The sequence below is a fragment of the Chlorocebus sabaeus genome, unplaced genomic scaffold (assembly GCF_047675955.1).
Source record: "Chlorocebus sabaeus isolate Y175 unplaced genomic scaffold, mChlSab1.0.hap1 unalloc_scaffold_152, whole genome shotgun sequence".
Taxonomy (NCBI): Eukaryota; Metazoa; Chordata; class Mammalia; order Primates; family Cercopithecidae; genus Chlorocebus; species Chlorocebus sabaeus.
The window spans coordinates 29,877-49,067 of record NW_027327324.1 but is presented as its reverse complement, the minus strand read 5'-3'; the positions used below and the strand labels follow the sequence as shown (position 1 = coordinate 49,067).

General features: G+C 50.6%; 1 long non-coding RNA gene across 4 annotated transcripts; it reads right to left on the bottom strand.

Annotated features, from left to right (window-relative positions):
• Nucleotides 1-1,255: 1,255 nt before the first annotated feature.
• On the bottom strand, nucleotides 1,256-10,433 carry LOC140711098 (uncharacterized). 4 transcript variants are annotated; one of them, XR_012092239.1, is made up of 4 exons: nucleotides 10,178-10,244; nucleotides 8,173-8,381; nucleotides 7,497-7,604; nucleotides 4,549-6,969 (listed from the first exon to the last, which is right to left on the bottom strand). It is a non-coding gene; the product is annotated as an uncharacterized lncRNA (long non-coding RNA). The 4 variants fall into 4 exon arrangements; XR_012092238.1 differs by lacking the exons at nucleotides 8,173-8,381; nucleotides 10,178-10,244 and adding an exon at nucleotides 1,256-3,624 and having other exon boundaries at nucleotides 4,942-6,969; nucleotides 7,497-8,166; XR_012092237.1 differs by lacking the exon at nucleotides 8,173-8,381 and having other exon boundaries at nucleotides 10,178-10,433.
• Between the last annotated feature and the right edge of the window lie 8,758 nt (nucleotides 10,434-19,191).

Here is a 19,191-nt window from a genome sequence, read left to right as displayed (position 1 = left end):
TTAGAACCAAACAGGCTCCACCCCCAGGCAATTAAATGAGCATCTGGCCTCAGCAGGCATTATTTTCCTTCAAGTTCCCATTGGTGACTCTAAGGCACAGGTATCGTAATAGAGGAAATCAGGAAGTCTTGAAAGTTAAAAGGAAATAAAACTAGGGTTTACCCTGTAGCTTCACCACTTCACTAAGGTCGTTACCTTCCAGTAATCAGTTTATCCCCCTCAGAGCCTCAGCTTTCTCATACCTCCAGGGAGGTGTCAGGAGCTCTGCGGGCTTCCTGTGAGAATCATCCGGGCCTGGGCTCTAGCTGTGGGTGTGCAGTCAGCAAGGGACGCCCTACTAGGTCCCACCAAGTGCTGCCAGCCCCTGAGCTCAAGGAGGACACGTGAAGAAAAGCCCTTTGCAATGTAGGGCTCCATCCCACCAACGTGCAAGTGAATAGAAGTCCTTTCAAGACCTAGTATTGTGTATTTTTAAAAGTGTAGTGCCCCGTCACCTGGAAATTGCTAGAAATGCATGTTCCCAGGCTCCCTCTCCACCTGTGAAACCCTGGGGGTGGCCCAGCTACCTGGGGTGCCGTGGCCGCTGATGGTGCTCCTGCTGTGGGGCGGTGTCACTGTTCTTTCCAGGTGGGTACAGGTGGACCCAGGGGTGGGGGGTGGGGAGAATCCCGCAGGGACTTCAGGGACTGAGTTTAGTGCTGGGGTGTGTTTCTACTCTGCACAGGAGTCTCCTGGGGTCACCTTGTGTATCATGTCCAGCTTTTTTTTTTTTTTTTTTTTTTGAGACAGTGTCTCGCTCTGTCGTCCAGGCTGGAGTGCGATGGCGCCATCTCCACTCACTGCAAGCTCCTCCTCCCGGGTTCACAGCATTCTCCTGCCTCAGCCTCCTGAGTCGCTGGGACTACAGGCGCCTGCCACCACACCCAGCTAATTTTTGTACTTTTAGTAGAGATAGGGTTTCACCACGTTGGTTAGGCTGGTCTTGAACTCCTGACCTCAGGTGATCTCCCCGCCTCGGCCTCCCAAAGTGCTAGAATTACAGGTTTGAGCTACCATGCCCAGTGGGCTAATTTTTAAGTTTTAGAGATGGGTTCTCACGGTTACTCTTGCTGGTCTCAAACTCCTGGCCTCAAGCAATTCTCCCATCTTAGCCTCCCAAAGTGCTTGAATTTGCAGGCATGAGCCAACACACCTAGCCAGAAATTGATCTTTCATTTTAAACTTCATCTAGAGATGTGACAAAAACCAAACGAAGTATTTGTTAAAATACTTTATAACCCTAGGTACAGTAATAGAGTAATCCAACTGACAATTTCACAAAAGTCAATTTTTGGCAACAAGTTCAAGGTTATACATGTTAATAAAGATAACACATTTATTCAACCAGAAGAAAAAGGTTACAATGACAGAATTTATCTTTTTCTTTACTATGTTGTCTGAGCTATGGTTAAGGTTTGGGGAACTAGTATCTTAAAGAACCTTCAGAAATTTCTCATTCTAGAATTTAGAAACAAATTTTACACTCTCGGGGTTGAGAGAATCCAGGAGCAATCACCACCCCTAGTGTCCCGATGCTACTCTCCAAAGGCCCTTCCCCACTAGCCACAGAAATCAGAGCTCCCTGGGAAACAGACAGTTGAGCCTCTGGAGGAGGAAGGCCTGGCTGTGCCTGCGTTAGGGAGGTGGGGATGGGGGCATACAAACCAAAGAAGTGAGACCAAAATGGGCCAACAGCTGTGGCAAATGTCGGCATAAAAATAAATAAATTCCATCTGATCACATGGTCTCAAATATATACATATACAGAAATATTTGTGAGGTCACAGTGGTACTAAAAAACAAAACAAAGACGACTGGGGGGAAAAAAAGAAGAAAAGAAAGAACTCTTTTCTCCATGTTGGGCGCAGTGGCTCACACCTGTAATCCCAGCACTTTGGGAGGTCAAGGTGGGCAGACTGTTTGAACTCAGGAGATCGAGACCAGCCTGGGCACCACGGCGAGACTCTGTCTCTACAAAAAAACATAAGCACTAGCTGGGCATGGGGGTGCACATCTGTAGTCCCAGCTACTCAGGTGGCTGAGGTGGCCCAGGAGGCTGAGGCTGCAGTAAGCTAAGACCATGCTATTGTAGTCCAGCCTGGGGGACAGAACCAGACCCTGTCTTTAAAAAAAAAAAAGACAGCTTCTTCTGTCAACATTAGAGGTAGTTCCTGCACCACCCCTCCTCCTCAAACTGGACTTCCCAGGGAGAGCAGCCGTCCCTGCCTTTTCCACAGAACCATATTTCAAGATAACCCAAGAGCCCCAGCTGATGTAGAACTCTTCTTTGAAGAAGTCCAGCAAACGAATGAAGAATTACAGAATTTGAAAACTTCACAAACTCTAATAAATGATTCAGGCAATAATCCTCAATGAATATGAAAACCATTAATAGGTTGATGAGGAATTATCACAGGACACCAGAAACTCAAGTGCACCAGATGGTCTGTGGCTGAAGGGAGAAAGCAGATCTTCACAAGACAGTGGCCGACTCTCAGCATGCACCCTGCTGGTGTGAGACCCCCCGGTGGAGGCAAGCAGGCCTCACACGATGGTAGGATGTGGCCATCAATGCAGAACTCCCCACGAGGGACTCTGCTTAAAAAGGCGCAGCCTGACTCAAACTAAGGCTTTGGATCTAAGTTCCAGTTCTCAGGAAACACAGGAACATGGCACCCAACACCACACAGGAGCAGCCAGGACACCTGGAAAGTGAGAGCGCCTGGAGGAAACCCGGCCTGCACACTCCTCTGCCGTCCCCGAGAGGGTGCCCAGGAGAGACCCGGGCTGACCAGGTGTGATCTGTGGGACCCTGTGCAGCAAACACTTTGGGGCCAACTAGAAAATGTGAATATGGAATAAGAAATAGGCAGTTTTATGAAAGTATGTTTTATTCTATTAAAACTGAAAATGGCATTAGCTCATGTAAGAAAAAATCATGTTTTCAGGTCACAAATTCAAATATTTAGTGGTAAATGATGACATTTATAATTTACTTCCAAAAACTTCACAAGGAAAAGGATATCTATTATGTGATAAGTGTTTAGGGGCTCATTATCCTAGTCTACTTTTCTGTATACTTGAAAGTTTTCATAATTGTTTTTATATAAACTAACCTTGCAAATATGTTTTTACATTAGCATTTATATGTAAATTATTAGTGTTTTATAGGATACGTATAACTATATTATTACTATAATGACCTTATACTAGTGACATAAGAAACAAGCGATAGATCAGAAAGTGAGGATGTGATGAAGGTTCTGTGACTGCATCCACTATCGGAAGAGCACTTCTCCATGCCAAGGAGAGGCTCGAAGCTAAGCATTGCTAAATGTGAGAGACGCCATGTCATGAAATTGGAAGAACACAAACAAGTTAACTTTCCACAATCCACCATCAAACTTTTCCAACAAAATATTACCTAGCATTGCTTGGGTGATAGTGAGTGGTATGAAATTGCTTAAGCTGCTCCCACATAAGCTCCGGGATGCACAGTGGGTCACCCCTGGAGACCACTGAGTACGTGTGGTCGGGAAGAAGTCTATTTTGAAGGTGCTGGGGGAATATCCTCTCATTGTCTGTCTTGAAATGTGAAATAAATAAGAATATATACATTTAAAATAATACACACATACCACATTACTTACAATATAGCCAATTGATCACATTCTGGTGCATATGCCTGTAATACTTTGCAAATAAAACTGTTCTAATGGTAACAACAACAAAAAAAAGACACCCCTGCAGGCATTGTTTAACACCGTATTCAATCACTCATCACCCATGCACAGGACCCAAGGATTGAGAACAATGGACTTTTTGATGTGTGTTGCAAATTGGAGGGATCACCAGGTCTGCCCACCAGCCAGGAGGGAAGTGGGGAGAAGCTCTCACCCTAACTTGAGTTTTAAGAAGGCTCCTTGGAAGAAAAGACCACCAAATTGAGAATGAAAGGTAAGAAATAGTTCACCAGCTGAGGGGGGCTACGGGAGTCAGAGAGCAGGCCACCCACGAGCCCCAGGGACACCAGCACAGGCAGGTTGTCAAAGTCACAAGGGGACATGAAGACACGGGCCCAGGACAGCAGCTCTTAATCCAGAATGGTCTCAAGGCTCCTTTACACTCTGAAAAATTAACCCATTTATGCCTGAGGTTGCAATTTTTTTTGTAAAAATTCAGACCTTGGCAATGACCTTGAGCTGTAGGATACAAATAACTCCCACAAGCTTAGGATTCCAATAATGGAACACGAGGCATAAAAGGGTTTTAATGAGGACCCAAGCAGCTTTTGATTATGTGGGCTTTTTTGCCTGTGTAGGTGCCTGTGTGTGTTTATATAATTTTTCTATATTCTAAATTAAAGCTGAGACATTTACAAACTACTTATGCATTAAGGTAAGCCATCATTACATGATAATATAAATATGTTTGAAAAATATTTCTCATAACAAAGTAAAAAACTGACTACTTAGAGTGATGCTGTGTTGCCTTTTTTGCAAACCTCTGTAGTGTCTGGGTCAGAGGTGAAGCTGGACTCCCCCATCTGCTCTGTATGCAGCTTGGTGCGTGTCACACACCTCGCCACGCAGCCTCTAGAAAGTACAACATGTACTTGGGCAAGAATGAGTGAAAAAGACAATGTGTTGATAGTGGTATGAAAAGAGCTTTTCTCTCGCTGCAGATCATACACGGGGGTCGTCAGACATGGTCTGAGACAGCATCCTGGCCCTGCTAATCCCCTGGCTTCTGCTCACAGCACTGACCTAGCTAATCCAAGAACATGTCACCTATAATGAGAATATTATATAAAAATCAACCACCTTACAGATGTGTCTGTATCATGGTTCTGTACATGGGTAAGGTAAGCTGAACACAACATTAAAAAGAAAGAAAACTTACAAACCCTCCCTTCATCTCACTAAAGACGACTCCTTTAAAGACCAAGGGTGTCTGGGGTCGCTAGGATTCTCGTGTTCCAGCCGCCATCCTTCCTGCCTGAGGACAAATAATTATAAGCTGACAGTGACTCAAATACTAAAGTCTGCATCAACTAGTTAATCACTCATGACATACCAGAAATCCAGCTCGTGTAAACATGGGAAAAAGGTGGCGTCCAAATACACCGAGAGGAGATTCTGAAGGTCCTTGGGATTTTGTGTGGAAAATGGATACAGAGTATAATCACTAGCTGGGTACAAATGAAAAGTGAAATTGTAAAATATAACAGATTTCTACTAAAATTATTGAGTCTCAAGCCTCATTTCCCCTTTGTCCTAGGACAGTAAGTTGTAGCTATTCTTGAGATGGGGCAGTGGCTCCATACTCTGGCCCCCGACCTTACTTTAGGTAAGCCTCCTGGTAAGTGTCCATACTTTTCGGTATGAAAGAAACTGTCTTCTCTTTCAGTCATGCCAGCCGGCCCTCTCCCTCAATCACATACCACGTCCCTGTGATCACAACACTTGCCACCCACTCCGTCCGGGTGCCATGAGTCACCTGGCCAAGCACACACAGCAAGTCGCTGGCAGAGGTGAGACCTCGGGTCTCCTCAGCCCAATCTAGGGAGCCTGCCATCCAACCACCATGCATAAGTGGCCCACTACGACCTGCATCATCTACCGCTGTTAAATTACTCGTTTCCAAGCTTACCGTACTTTGTAACAGATGATCAATGCATTTAAAATCAGCAGATACAGTGAGATGTCTGCTTTCTAACAATATATAGCTTTAATAATAATAGCGCTCATGGTAGCTATTTCTCAAACAAGAAACATGACTTATCGTAAGTTTCTATGGCTGGACACAGTGGCTCACACCTTTAATCCCAGCACTTTGGAAAACCAAGGTGATATGGTTTGGCTGCGTCCCCACCCAAATCTCATCTTGAATTGTAGTTCCCATAATCCCCACATGTTGTGGGAGGGACCTGGTAGGAGGTGATTGAATCATGAGAGCGGTTCCCCCCATATTATTCTCGTGACAGTGAGTACGCTCTCACGAGATCTGACAGTTTTATAAGGGGCTTTCCCCTTCACTTGTCATTCTCTTCCCTGCCACCCTGTGAAGAGGTGCCTTCCACCACGATTGTAAAGTTTCCTGAGGCCTCCCCAGCCATGCAGAACTGTGAGTCAATTAAACCTCTTTACTCTTTAGGTCATTCTTTATAAATTACCCAGTCTTGGGTATTTCTTCATAGCAGTGTGAGATTAGACTAATACACAAGACAAGGGGATTACTTGAACCCAGGAGTTTGAGACCAGCCTAGACAACAAAGCAAGTTTCCACCTACACACACACACACACACACACACACACACACAATGAGCCAGGCGTGGGGGCACCTTGTCCCAGTTACTTGGGAGACTGAGGTGAGAGGATCGCTTGAGCCCAGAAGTTTGAGGCTGCAGTGAGCCCAGATCATCCCACTGCACTCCAGCCTGGGTGACATGGTGAGTACCAGTCTCAAAAATAAGTACATTTCTATAAAATTTGAAAAATAAAGGAGTGAGTTTATAGTACTGGCTACTATTAAGAAGGGCCTCACCCAGAGTGAGGTGTCTTTGCCCTCACTTTGCAGGATTTCACAAATGCTCTGAGTCTGTTGTCAGGACTCCCATGCCTGGACCTTGCCTGGGACCCCCTAGTCACTGCGCTGGTTCCCTTGCTGGAGCCCTGCCCAGAGGCAGCTGCTTTCTTACACCACCCTCTCCAGGAGCTCTTCCCTTTCCCCCCAGCAGCAGCAGCAGCAGCAGCAGCTCCCACCCTTGTCCTTGGCCCTCCGCATGGCATCCACCATGTGCTTCCAGTCACAGCCGCATCAGTCTTTCTAGACGGTAAGTTGTTTTTTAAATTTGCTACAACATCAAGCATAGCACAGAGCCAACAGCTGGCCAAATATGTGAAGTGTGGTCATTTTTAGTTACTATGCTAAAAAAAAAAAAAAAAAAAAAAGGAAAAGACTTAAGCAAATAACAAAACAAAAATGAATCCATTTTAATATAAACCCAAGTAAGTATAAGTCCACAATTTCTTCTTTATAATTTTGAAACCCAAAAGGCTCAGAAAACTGAAAGATTCTGCAGAAGTTTAGAGCAAACTATTTGATGGCAAAACCTGACTGAACAGATCAGGGCACTGAGTCTTCGTGCTCACACTCAGCGAATCATCAGGTTTGGCTGCAGAAACCTGAGTGTGTCTGATGACAGACCCAGCTGGAAGTGTTACTCTCTCAAATCTGACAAGAATCAGGCTTCGCGGGATTCCAGGAAGGGACCGGGGGTCATTTCTCTCACAAGCTTTGTTCAGCCGAGTAGCCATCATGCAACAGGAGCTGGGCCAGGGCCTTGGGACACGAGGACAAGGCTAGTCTCCACCCTAAAGGGCCCGTACCTATGCCAGAAACCACACCTGCAATGTATGTGGATTTATGAGGAGGTGCCGAGAAGGACCCATACCTGGTTTATGGTGAATCCGTGGATCTTGTCTCCTAGTTGATACTGTAGAGCCCTCTCACAAGCCCGGTTACTGTTCCATCGCCACGCTCTGTGGTGTGCATGTCTAGACTAAAGGTCATCTAAGTTAGATGAGCTGCAGGAAAATTATCTGGCTAACATTATTCAGCCACATAGTGAAAATACTCTTACATGATAAAGATCATTAATTAGATAAAAATTAAATACTGCATCTTCCAAAATCTTGCACATTCCAGAAAACTAATTTCTGGTAAGACCCTTCCCATTTTAATGACCTTTTATCTTACCTAAAGCTTCAGTGTTGGAAACCTTTTCTTTATACATGTTCAAAAATAACTATAATACAATTATGGTTTAAATTCCCCTTAAGAAACTCTTAAACAAAAGGGCTTCTTTTCCTCACAGAATCCTCACAAGCCTTCAAAATATTGGAAGAAATTCACACTACAGTTAAATCCCATTACATGCCTACCGAATTGGTGAAAACTTTTTAAAAAGCCTAATATTACCAGGAGCTCTCACACACTGCTAGTCATACTGCTCTCATACTGCTACGTACACTGCTACCTGTCCCACAGGGAGTACAGAGTGGAACAACTTTGGAAAAACACTTGGCATTCTTTAGAAAGCTAAGCAGGCAGGGCATGGTGGTTCACACCTGTAATCCCAGCACTTTGGGAAGCCGAAGAGTTCCAGACCAGTCTGGCCAATATGGTGAAACCCAGTCTCTACTAAAAATACAAAAATTAGCCAGGCGTGGTGGCAGGTGCCTGTAGTCCCAGATACTTGGGAGGCTGAGGCAGGAGAATCGTTGAAACCGGGAAGCAGAGGTTGCAGTGGGCCGAGATCACGCCACTACACTCCAGCCTGGGCGTCAAAAAAAAAAAAAAAAAAAAAAAATCTGAATACTGGAAATCCGTTCACCTCTTGGTCTACATCCTCCACACCTTACACTGCTGCACCAGCACTCACAGACAAGATTGTCAGCACAAACTCTGATAGTCCCAAACTCAACTCACCTGGAGGTGTAACGACAGCGAATGGATAAACTGCAGACTAATCATTCAATTAAAAAAAAAAAACTAACCAACAAAAGTGCCTACAACTGCATATAACAAAGATGAAGGTCACATAATGTTAAACAAAAGATACACACGATACAGTATTATCCTAAACAGGTATTATTCAAACAGGTAACAAGATACTGTCAGAATGCATAGAGATGGTAAAATATTTTTAAAAAGCAAGGACATTTCTGTATGATAGTGCTAATCTAAGCGGGAGGGAGAGGGTTATGAGCAGTTAGGGGAAATCTTCAGCTTGGTCATGCGGACACTTTTTTTTTTTTTTTTGAGACAAGAGTCTTGCTCTGTTGCCCAGGCTAGAGTGCAGTGGTGCAATCTCGGCTCACTGCAACCTCCACCTCCTGGGTTCAAGCAATTCTTCTGCCTCAGCCTCCTGAGTGGCTGGGACGACAAGTGCTCACCACCACGCCCAGCTAATTTTTGTATTTTTAGTAGGGACGCGGTTTCACCATGTTGGCCAGGCTGGTCTTAAACTCCTGACTTCAAGTGGTCCGCCCGCCTTGGCCTCTCAACATGCTGCGGTTACCGGCGTGAGCCACCGCGCCCAACCTACTTCTTTTCTAATTATTCTCACCTGGATGAGATGGCTTACGCCTGTAAGCCCAGCAATGTGAGAGGCTGAGGAGGGGGATCACTTGAGCCCAGGAGTTCTAAACCAGCCTGGGCAACAGAGCAAGATCCCGTCTCTTCAAAAAAAAAAAAAAAACACTTTATTTTCTCAAATTGTACTATATGTCTTACGGGCTTTTCTACATTAATATATCCCACCAAAATATTTTAAAGATATATACAGAGGAAAAGAAAACACCTATTCAGTCACTGTCAACATTATGAAGATATGCTGTAGTCAACATTTGCTTACTGATTTAGCAAATTTCAGAATTATGGGACAGAGACGCATTTTAAGAAGTTACTTATGAGCAAGGACATGATAGGAAACCCATGAGCGGTAAGGCCAGGGTCTCCCCTGAACTTTCCAGTAACCTGCTGCCAAACTCACGCCACGGACGCCCCGTGTCTCCCCCCGGCCTGGGCCGGCAGCGCTGAACTGTTACATTAAATACGGGCTCGTGGATTACCATGAGCACTAAACCGCTTCGTCAGTTTTTTCCCCCATAAACTGAGTCGTTAAAAAACCAAAAAAAGTTAAATTCCGGGAGGCTTCAGTTCTCTGAACACAGCCGGACTTTAAGAGTGGACTGTGGGCTCCTCGGGTCTCTTAAGGACTCGGCCTCCAACAAAAATGAACTAGGAGCAAAGACACCAGCGAGAACCGCAACTGCCGGCCCCATTTACTACCCCCATTAAAGCCCACTCCAAAGGAGGGCCCTGCCAGGAGCGCCACGGGCAGACCCGGCCCCCAGCCCGGGGCATCGCCCCGGGGTCCTCCGGCCTCAGAACCCCGGATGTGGGAGCCCAAGGAAGGCCCCGGCAGGGCCTCGGGGTGCGGGGCGCCCACAGTGCGGGGAGCTGCAAGGCTTGGGCGCAGGGACCCCTACGTCTCCGGCCCGCCCTGGACCTTCCTCTCCCGGGAGCCAGCACGCCGAGCACTTCTAGCCGCCGACCGCAGCGCCTCACCCGCCGCTCAGCCGCCTCAGAGAACTCAACCCCCTCTGCGCGCCACAGCGCCACATGGCGTAAGACCAGCTCGGGGCTGGCGAGGGACCCCACTTAACGCGACGTAGGGCGTGGGGCGGGGCTTGCTGTGACGGCCACCACTCCTATTGGTCAGCGCGAACGGCAACGTCCTCTGCGATAGGCTGTAGATGAAAAGGGCGGGCCTCCACTGCTCTGGGAGGGGCGGGAGGGCGGTGCAGAGGGCGATGGGCGGGAGGAGCGGGGCCGACATGCCGAAGGAGGCGGCAAGGGGAGAAGCGTGCTCACGGGTAAAAGGGGCGCGGCCGGCTTGACGAAAGGGGCGGGGTGGGGCCAGCAGCAGGATGTGGACAGTAGAAGGAGGGGGAAGTGGGCAAGGGAGAAGTGGGACGTGGCGAGAGGCATGTCTATGCAGATGAGTGGGGCCTGGTGAAGGGCGGGGCTGCGCGGGTGAAAAGAGGGGTTCCTGGAGGGCGTAGTGCTATGTTGCGCGGGGCTGTGCAAGTGATGGGAGGCGCTTAGTAAGGGGTGGCTCTTTGCAGGTGAGGAGTGAAGCCTCGTAGGCGGGGATGAGCTGGGCCTTGGGGATGGGGCTTGCAGGCGATGGGGTGGAGCCAGTGGGGCGGGGCTGCAGGCAAGCTGAGCCTTGGGGGCGGGACTTGCAGCGAGAGGAGGGGCCTTGTGGGGGCAGGGCTGGCAGAAGAGGGTGGGGCTTGGTGATGGACCGGGCTGTTGGAGTGAGGGTAGTGGCCCGGTCGGGGGCTGCCGGAAGCTGGGCCAGGTGTACAATGGTAATCCTCTCTGGACTTCGTCATGTGGCTCAGGCTGTGCCTAGCAGGGAGGCCAGCCCGATCGAGCTGCCGTCTGCACCCTGAGAGTGAGGGCTCCTTCCCCCAGCGCGGGTTAAAGTAGGGAGGCCGGTCCCCATCGAGGGTGGGGTCTCCACCCTTCCATCCTGACAGCGAGGGCTCCTTTCCCCAGCGCGGGTTAAAGCACCGTGTGTCCACCTGTGCAGTGGCTGGTCCAAATGTGCCCTGGAGGGCAGAAACCCTGGGTCCTGCCGCTGGTCCGGGGCGTCTGCTTCCCCTTCCTGCAGTTCCTGGGAGGGTCTGTGTGTCCAGGGGGCTCTGATCCCTGCCTCAGGACCACGGGTGAGGGGTCAAGATCGCCCACTTTGGAGCTGGCCGGGATCTTGGTTCTTTGGATCCTCGCTGTGTGGCTCTGGAGCAGTTCTGTCCTCAGGAGAGGGATCCTCACAGCCGCCTCTTGGACCCTAAGGAGAATTAATAGGACGACCCCCGGGTAGCTGCTCGTGGCCCTGTGCGGAGCCAGTCCTGTGTCTCCACCAGTTCCTTCCCTCTGTGCTCCCCCACACTGTCACATCGCCAGCCTTTATTTCCTTTTCCTTGGACCCAGGCAGCGAATGCCCAGCTGGCCTTGGCAGCCCCTTCTCTAATCTATCCTCAAATCACTTCCTGATGGACAGCACTGACCGGCCATTGGCATGACCAAAACCCCACAAAATAGAACCCAACTTTCCTATTAAGCCGTGCAGAGCTGTCCCAGCCCTACTTCCCACAGGCTGTCCTCATTCACCATGGGATCCGTGGTTCTCACCTGGGGCTGGGGGTGCCCCTGGCATCCAGTGGGGAGTGTCAGGGATGTCCCTCCAGGCCCAGTACAGTCTCCCAGCCGGTGGCCAGCAGACAGCAGCACCCAGCCTGATGTCCCTGTGGCTTCCGGTTCCCCGAGGCCAACTGTGCTTTGCTGCCTCTTGGTCCTGCCAGACGGCTGCCCTCTCTCCACCTTCACTTGTTAGCAGTGTTCCATCCATTAGAGCTCAAAGCACTGCCTCCCGGCAATGCAGCCCCTTCTCCTGGCCTGCCCTCTGCCTGTGCCCCGCCGTCTGCGCCATGTCTTCGCGGGCCCATCAGAGCGAGGCTCCCAAAGAAACAGAGCGGTTCCTGTTTGTGTCTCTGTCCCACCTTCTCTGGACCTGGCACCGTGCCCTTTGCCGACAGAGGTCTTGGGTTGATTGTAAGCAAAGCAGACAATTTGTATGGCTCTAAATGGCTGTGAACATGCTTGATTGGGTTATTTTAAAAATAATTGGATATGTAAACATTTGAGTGTGACACAGGTGGATTTTTGGGCGAATGGTCTTGTTCTTCAGGGAATAACCACAGGCCCATCCACAAGGACCATTTCTGGCTGATTTATGGAACGCTGTTCTACCTGGTTAATTTTGAATGTTATCTCAGCCTGGGAGGTAGCTCAGCATGTGACGAAGATCACTGGTTTGAATCCTAATCTGCTCCTTAGGAGCTGCACCTTCCATGCCTTCGTTTCTTCCTTGGTTAGGTAGGAAAGGTATGAGCTACCTCAGAGTTGTGAGTGAGGCCTGCATCGAGTGACCACATTAAAGTGCCAAGAACTGCACCTGGAGGGTTGATATTTAAAGACCTTTAAACATTCCGATGCTGCATTTTAGTACCCGGGTAAAACAGCAAAGTTATGACAGATGCAGATGCAGACCCTCGGTGAGGTGGGGAGCTGATGGCAGGAGGTGGATCACTGACCCTGTAACGAGGGCGTGGTCTGTTCGAGGCTGAACGAAGTGCACATCATTGCATGTACCACGGAGGTCCCTCTCTTGAAGTCCTGGAAGGGTCCATGTGGCTGAGCCATGTGGTCTGTCCATGACGTCCGGCAGGAGCAGAGCTTTCGGGTGCAGCCTTGCTCTTGTGCGCACAGCCCTCAACGGTCTCAAAAGTCTGAGGCTTAAAGCAGGCTTGGGGTTTCCTTACACCTCCTGGACATCTAATTTGCCTGGCAAACATGTTTTTCTTGGGTGTAAAGGTGAAGGAGTGGGTGATTCTGGTGAAAGTGTACTAATTACTGCACTTCTGGGTCAGTGGCGCTTGGTTGAAGACACTATCTGCCCTGGATGGACATCTCTGGGGTGGTGAGAACCAGTGGCTGGATGTCGTGGGGTTGCCAGGAAGATGCTAGCTTTTTCCTTTTTCCTCAGTAACAACACCCTACTTTGTTTAGGGAAGCAGCACACCCAGCTGAAAATCCAATTCTCTTGCACGGCAGAGCGGCTGGTGACACAGGTCCAGATGCTGGGATGCTGATGGGGGGTCCTGGAGTGGGAGGTGTCAGGAGACTTTCCCGACCCACAGCAGCCCTGGGCTCTTGTCCGGCCTTCTTGCCCGAGACATGACCCCTGGAGGGAAAGCAGCTTCGGGGGCCCGAGGGCCAGAAGGCAGAGTCCTGGTGTGTGGGGCAGGCCTGGGCCAGGCTCCTCGGAGGATGTCACAGAGCTGCTGCCCCTGAGGGGACCACCCACCTCTGAGCCCCATGCAGATTTTCCTCTGTAGCCGAGCGAAATCCTGGTACGGTGAGTGAGGCAGTCAGAGGCACCTTTTGTGGAAGGAGGACAAAGCTGGAGAGAAAGAGGTTTTCCTAAAGGCACAAGGCGCTGATACTGCATTAGGGATAATTCCTAGAAGTGTGGTTGCTGGTGGGTGGAAAACTGTAGCCAGAGAATAAGTGGGAATGGCCCTTGCTGGTATTTAACTGATTCGTTCACGAATGGTCTGAACAGTTCTAGTGAAAATAATATTTTGGACACAGATGTTTTCATCCTGCCTCACAAGCAGCATGACCGTGGGCTCTTCCATCCTTCCTGGGTGACAGTGAGGGTCTCAGGCCCTTCCGACCCTGTGTTAGCATTTCCCCAGGGTGTGTGTCCTGTCCTGAATAGGCTGGAATGCCTCTGGGTATAGCTGAGCCTCTTGAAAAGGGAAGAGTCATGTGACGTGCTCTGGGTGAACAGGAAAATGAGGGAGGACAGGGAGAGGGGCCCGGAGGTGAGGAGGATGGTGAGCAACACTGGGGACAGGGGACAGAGGGTAGCACCGGGGATGGGGGGACGGAGGGTAACTCTGGGAACAGGGCGGAGGGTAACACCGGGGACAGGGGATGGAGGGATGGAGGGTAACACCACTTCTCCAGGCTCCTTTGGGGGATGCTGCCGCCTCTCACACACCAGAGTGAAGTCAACAGGCTTCTGTCCCCAGGAGCCCCAGAGCCTGGCAGCTGGGATTGGCCCAGTATGAACCACCGTTCACTGGCTCTGCACCTTGGGACAGGCTCCCTGGTGTTTCCACCCTGTTTTCCCATCTGGACAGTGGAACCCTGAGTGTCCCCGTCACAGCTGTACCCAGAGCCCTGGACTCCAGCATGTCATAGGCACTCATTAGCGTTTCTTTTGTCGTGGTCTGCAGACGAAGTGGCTCTTTCTTTGTGTGTTCACAGCCCTCCTGCTCACTTTAGCTTCTGGGAACACTTTTTAACATAGCTTCGTATGTGGGGAGGACTCAAGTGATTAATTGAATGTTTTATCAGGTGCGGTTCTTCTGTTTCCTAGTTTTGACACTGGGAAACAATGTCCCCATTGGTGAATTTTCCAGGGACTCCTGTGGTCAGCCTCACGGTTTCACTCTGTCACTTTCTAATGCAGTACTCTTTGGGAGTCTTTTCAATTAAGCACCGTCATTTAAAAATAAGTTTTATAATATGCAGTTTCAGATTAATTCTTTACCTTTGTGTCTCAGGCAGTGGCTCCTCACCTGTGAGTCGTCAGAAAGTTTCACGCAGTTTTCCAGGGCGGCCTTTGCATTTACTGGAACTATTAAGAGCTCCTTCCTGCTTCCCGTGATTGACACGCAGTGCACGTGAGGCCGTGCGTGGCTTAGCGTCTTCTGCGGGTTTACAGGGCACTTTCTGTTCTTCCCCACGCCGGCTCTGCTGTGCCGAGTATTCGCTGCGGGCAACGGTCACACTGTCTGGCACAGGCCACCGGGCAGACTTCACGTAGTGGAGCCTGCAGAATGGCAGAGCCCGGCCTCCTCGCCGCCCTTCACAGGGAGCAGAAAGCGCAAGCCTGTGATCAGAGCTGTGCTAGCCCAGAAAGCCTCCGAACAGGTTGAATTGAGGAATCGGCTCCTACCAACTGCCCATGTTTAGGATGTGTTTGAGTGTTTGTGATTTTTCCTGCACTGAAGCTACTGGGCTGGCTCTGAGTCACCGTCACGGGACTTCACTTGCCCCCAACGGGAAGCAGCGGGGGTGGAGGGCCGCACAGAGGCTTGCCGCCGTGATAATGAAGGGCTTGTCGCCTCTTGGGACAGCGAGTTCAAGCTCTTTGTAATTGTCAGCGTAAAGAGTGACCCGCTGAGGACACGGCTGTAATTCAGGGTGGCATGGTTGATTGTCATCGTTGATATCAGGTGCCTGCCTCTAAAATGACAGTACCCGTAGTGCGGCTCCAGGAGGGCAGCTCCTGCCAAACACACGTGCTTCTGGGCCCCTGCAACCAAGCTCGTGCTGCCAGCCATGCCTGCAGCTGTGGGTGCAGCGGGGTCTTCATGGCACTGAGCGCCTCCGTCCTTTGATTGTGAGGCCCAGCCCTCCGTCCCACCTGGTCCCCAGTGCGGCTCCTCCCTGGGTTCTCCCAGCCCCGTGCAGACCTCCGTCTTCACAGCTTCCCTAGTTTTCTCGTGGGCGCCCCAGGTGGGTGCCTGGGCAAGGTTCTTGTGTTAGTCGAGTTCTCTCCAGCCTTCCCTGGCTTGTGGCAACAGCAGGTCCTTTCAGATGAGTCAGCCAGCTGTGTGCCTGCATGTTCAGGATACCTATTAGGGGCCTTTCTCAGGTCAGAGCAAGACGGACTCTCACCTCCTCCGTGGAACTTTGGAGCCCGCCCTGGAGAGACTCCAGCCACGTCCAGAGGGGCCGCCCAGGTCCCCGCTGTCTGGTGGGAGTGACTTCTGAGCCACTCGAGGCCCCACTTTGTGTTCCTGCACCCCACAAAGCCACTTAAAGCGCCATGTTCTGATGCCGTGTGCCTCTGGAGTGTGGCACACAAGCCTGGACGGGGATCTGAGCGGTCGCTGCCTTCCTCAGGCTGCGCTTGTGTTTTGGGTCCCCTGGAGCACTCGTGGCTGTGATTCTCACCGCTGTCTGGGCTCCCCTAGACAGTCTCACCCGCAGCCTGAGGGCCACATCGGCAGCCACTGAGGAGCCGGCAGGTCCGGCGTTGGTCTCACTCAGTCCTTCTCGACTTTGGTGACAGAGGAGACAGCAAAGCTTCAGCTGGGAGCCCCAGGCCTTCTCTGCTTGGGGCCTTGGAACTGAGATAGCACAGATCCTGCCATCCACATGCTGGGGGCCCCGCTGTGCCGCTCCCTCCTCTGGTCAGGGGCCGCGCCCTTGGGCTGGGCAGCTCCGGGTCCTCGCACTCAGGGGCTCAGGGTGGGTGTTGGATGCAGAGAGGAGAAGGGCGGCGGTTTGAGCCCAACTGTGTTGGTTTCATCTTCTGCCTTTTGTCCCTAAGTACCTTTGCAAAGTTTTCCAAATGAAAACTCAGAAGGTAATTTTAATGACTGGAATCTGTGAATTCCATGGAAGCCAAGTCTGTCCACCTCTTTCAGCCACCTCACTTCTCCCCATTGGGGCTGATTTTGGCAGCATTCATAGGGGCAGGGACGCAAGGGGTGGTGGCCAGCCCTCAACCCTGCATTCCTCCCCTCCTCCCCTCAGCGCCACAGCATTTCGGTGTCAACCCCTTCCCTGCACGCGTCCTCATGAAAACCAAGTGTGGCTGGAGGGAGACGCCTGCGCCCGCTCCCGTGACCTTCCCGGCCAGCTCGGCTGCAGCGGCCCCTCGGCAGGCATCTGTCTGGTGCTGCCTCCGTATTCCTCCCGTCACCTGACGCTCGTACTCCTGAATCTTCACGCGTGTGCTCCGTGCAGCCACGTCACAGGCTCCCTGGAAATGGAGACAGTGTCTCACGCCGGTCAGAATGCTCTTCTCTGTCCACTGAATAGTCCAACACGAAATCATTCCTCTATTATTATTTATGCTTTGTTATGTAGAACTGGAATGAAGAAAAAGTGAATTTAGACATTACAGCCCTCAGGTTGAAGCTGGGTAATTGCATTAGGGAATTAAATGAGAGCATTTGAGCTTCTTGAGTCCTAATTCTACATCTTCGTATCCCCATTACCCCATACCCAGTGTCTAACACAGCTCTTGGTCTAGGAGTTTCTTGATAAATGCTTATTGAATTGAACTGGACTGAGTTTAACATTCCCACCCAGAGTTAGAAGCCAGTCCCTGAGCAAATTGCATTGAGAACGTGAGTTTGACGTTACTGTGGTAATGGGTATCCTACACATCATAATTCCTAGTCAATATCAGGTATTTAGTCAAATAGACTTAAGTATAGAGAGGCATTGGCCCATCTGGCAAAAGGGCAAGGCACGGTGCTTTAGATCCAGGTCCGCAATATCAACTATGAAAATAAAACGTTGTCAACTCCAATTACAGCCCTGTCCTCAGCTGGTCACTGTTTACACTAACAATTATAAACAGCTTGAACTTGCTGTCCTGAGAGGCAACACACCCTCCATTCTCTCTGCAGTGCAGCTGCCTTGGTGGATGGAACATGCCCCCCCTCCCTCCCTCCCTCCCTCACTCCCCCCTCCTTTCTCCCTCCCTTCCCCCTCCCTTCCCTTCCTATCTCCCTCCCTACCCCTCCTCTCTCCCTCCCTACCCCCTCCTCTCTCTCTCCCTCCCCCTCCTCTCTCCCTCCCTCCCCCCTCCTCTCTCCCTCCCCCCTCCTCTCTCCCTCCCTCCCCCCTCCTTCTTCCTGTCTTCTCTCACCTTTCTCCCTCCACCTTCTCTCCTGGGTGAGGCACAGAAGAGAAGAGACCTCAGGAATCTTCTGCTTCATCCAAGCAGCTTGGGGGCAACATCAACAGCTGCAATTTGGCTGTCCCAGCAGGTGCCTCAGGGCAGCCTTTCTAATGGGAATCCTGGAATCATGTCTTTCCTTAATGTGTCCTAAAGGCTGGAGGACATGAAGTGAAACAATGCTCCATGCTCAGTCCTGTGATTTTGTGTATTTATTGGACTTACTTTGAAATTAAACTAAATGATACCCAAGGTAGAGCATTAAAAAAAGAAAAAACAGGCTACAGTGTTTGAAAAACAAACAAAATCATTTGGTTTGTTGGTTCTTAGACCTTCACAGGCTCCTAGGTCACACGTTTCAGTTTCTCAGTGAGTGACATTCTCTCCGGAAGCTGTGTCAGCCTCTTGTTTAATGATATCAGCCACAGCAGAAAGAAGCACTCCATAGGCCCCCTGCTCAGCACCTTGGCATGAGCTCCTGCCATCTTCTGTTCATGCTCATCACAGCTCTGTGCAGTGGGCGTCCTCCTGATCCATATGGGAGGATGGAGGATGGAGGCAGAAGGGTGAGTGACAGCAGGATCACATGAGGGGTGTCTCCCGAGGTAGGGAGGGGAGCCGGCCCAGGACCTCAGTGCCCATTGCGTCCTTCCTCCTCCTCTTCTGCCTCTCCATGACTGTTTAATTCAGACTGCAGGGACAGATGTGAGTATGTGCAGAGCGTGTGTGCACCCCGGGGGTGCGTGCTTATATTGGCAGGAAGGGGTGTGAGCATGTACAGAGCGTGTGTGCACACCTTGGGGATGTGTGCTGGCATTGGCAGGGACAGATGTGTACAGAGCATGTGTGCACACCTCGGGGGTGTGTACTGTTGTCATGGACAGACGTGAGCGTGTACAGAGTGTGTTTGCACCCCCGGGGGTGTGTGCTGGTGTTGGCGGGGACCGATGTGTACAGAGCGTGTGTGCACACCTGGGGGTGTGTACTGGTATTGGCATGGACAGACATGAGCGTGTACAGAGCATGGGTGCACACCTGGGGGTATGTGCTTATGTTGTTTTGTAAGCGAAAAATATGTGGCCCATTGCGTCAGGCGGCGATGCGCCCATGCTGAGTCTGTCAGTAGCCCTTGGGTTGGGGTCTCCATCTCCCCAGATAGCACTGGAGTGTCTTGAGGTTTCAGATTCTTCCTCTCTGGGTACTTGGGCCTCCTCAGGACCAAACATCAGAACCA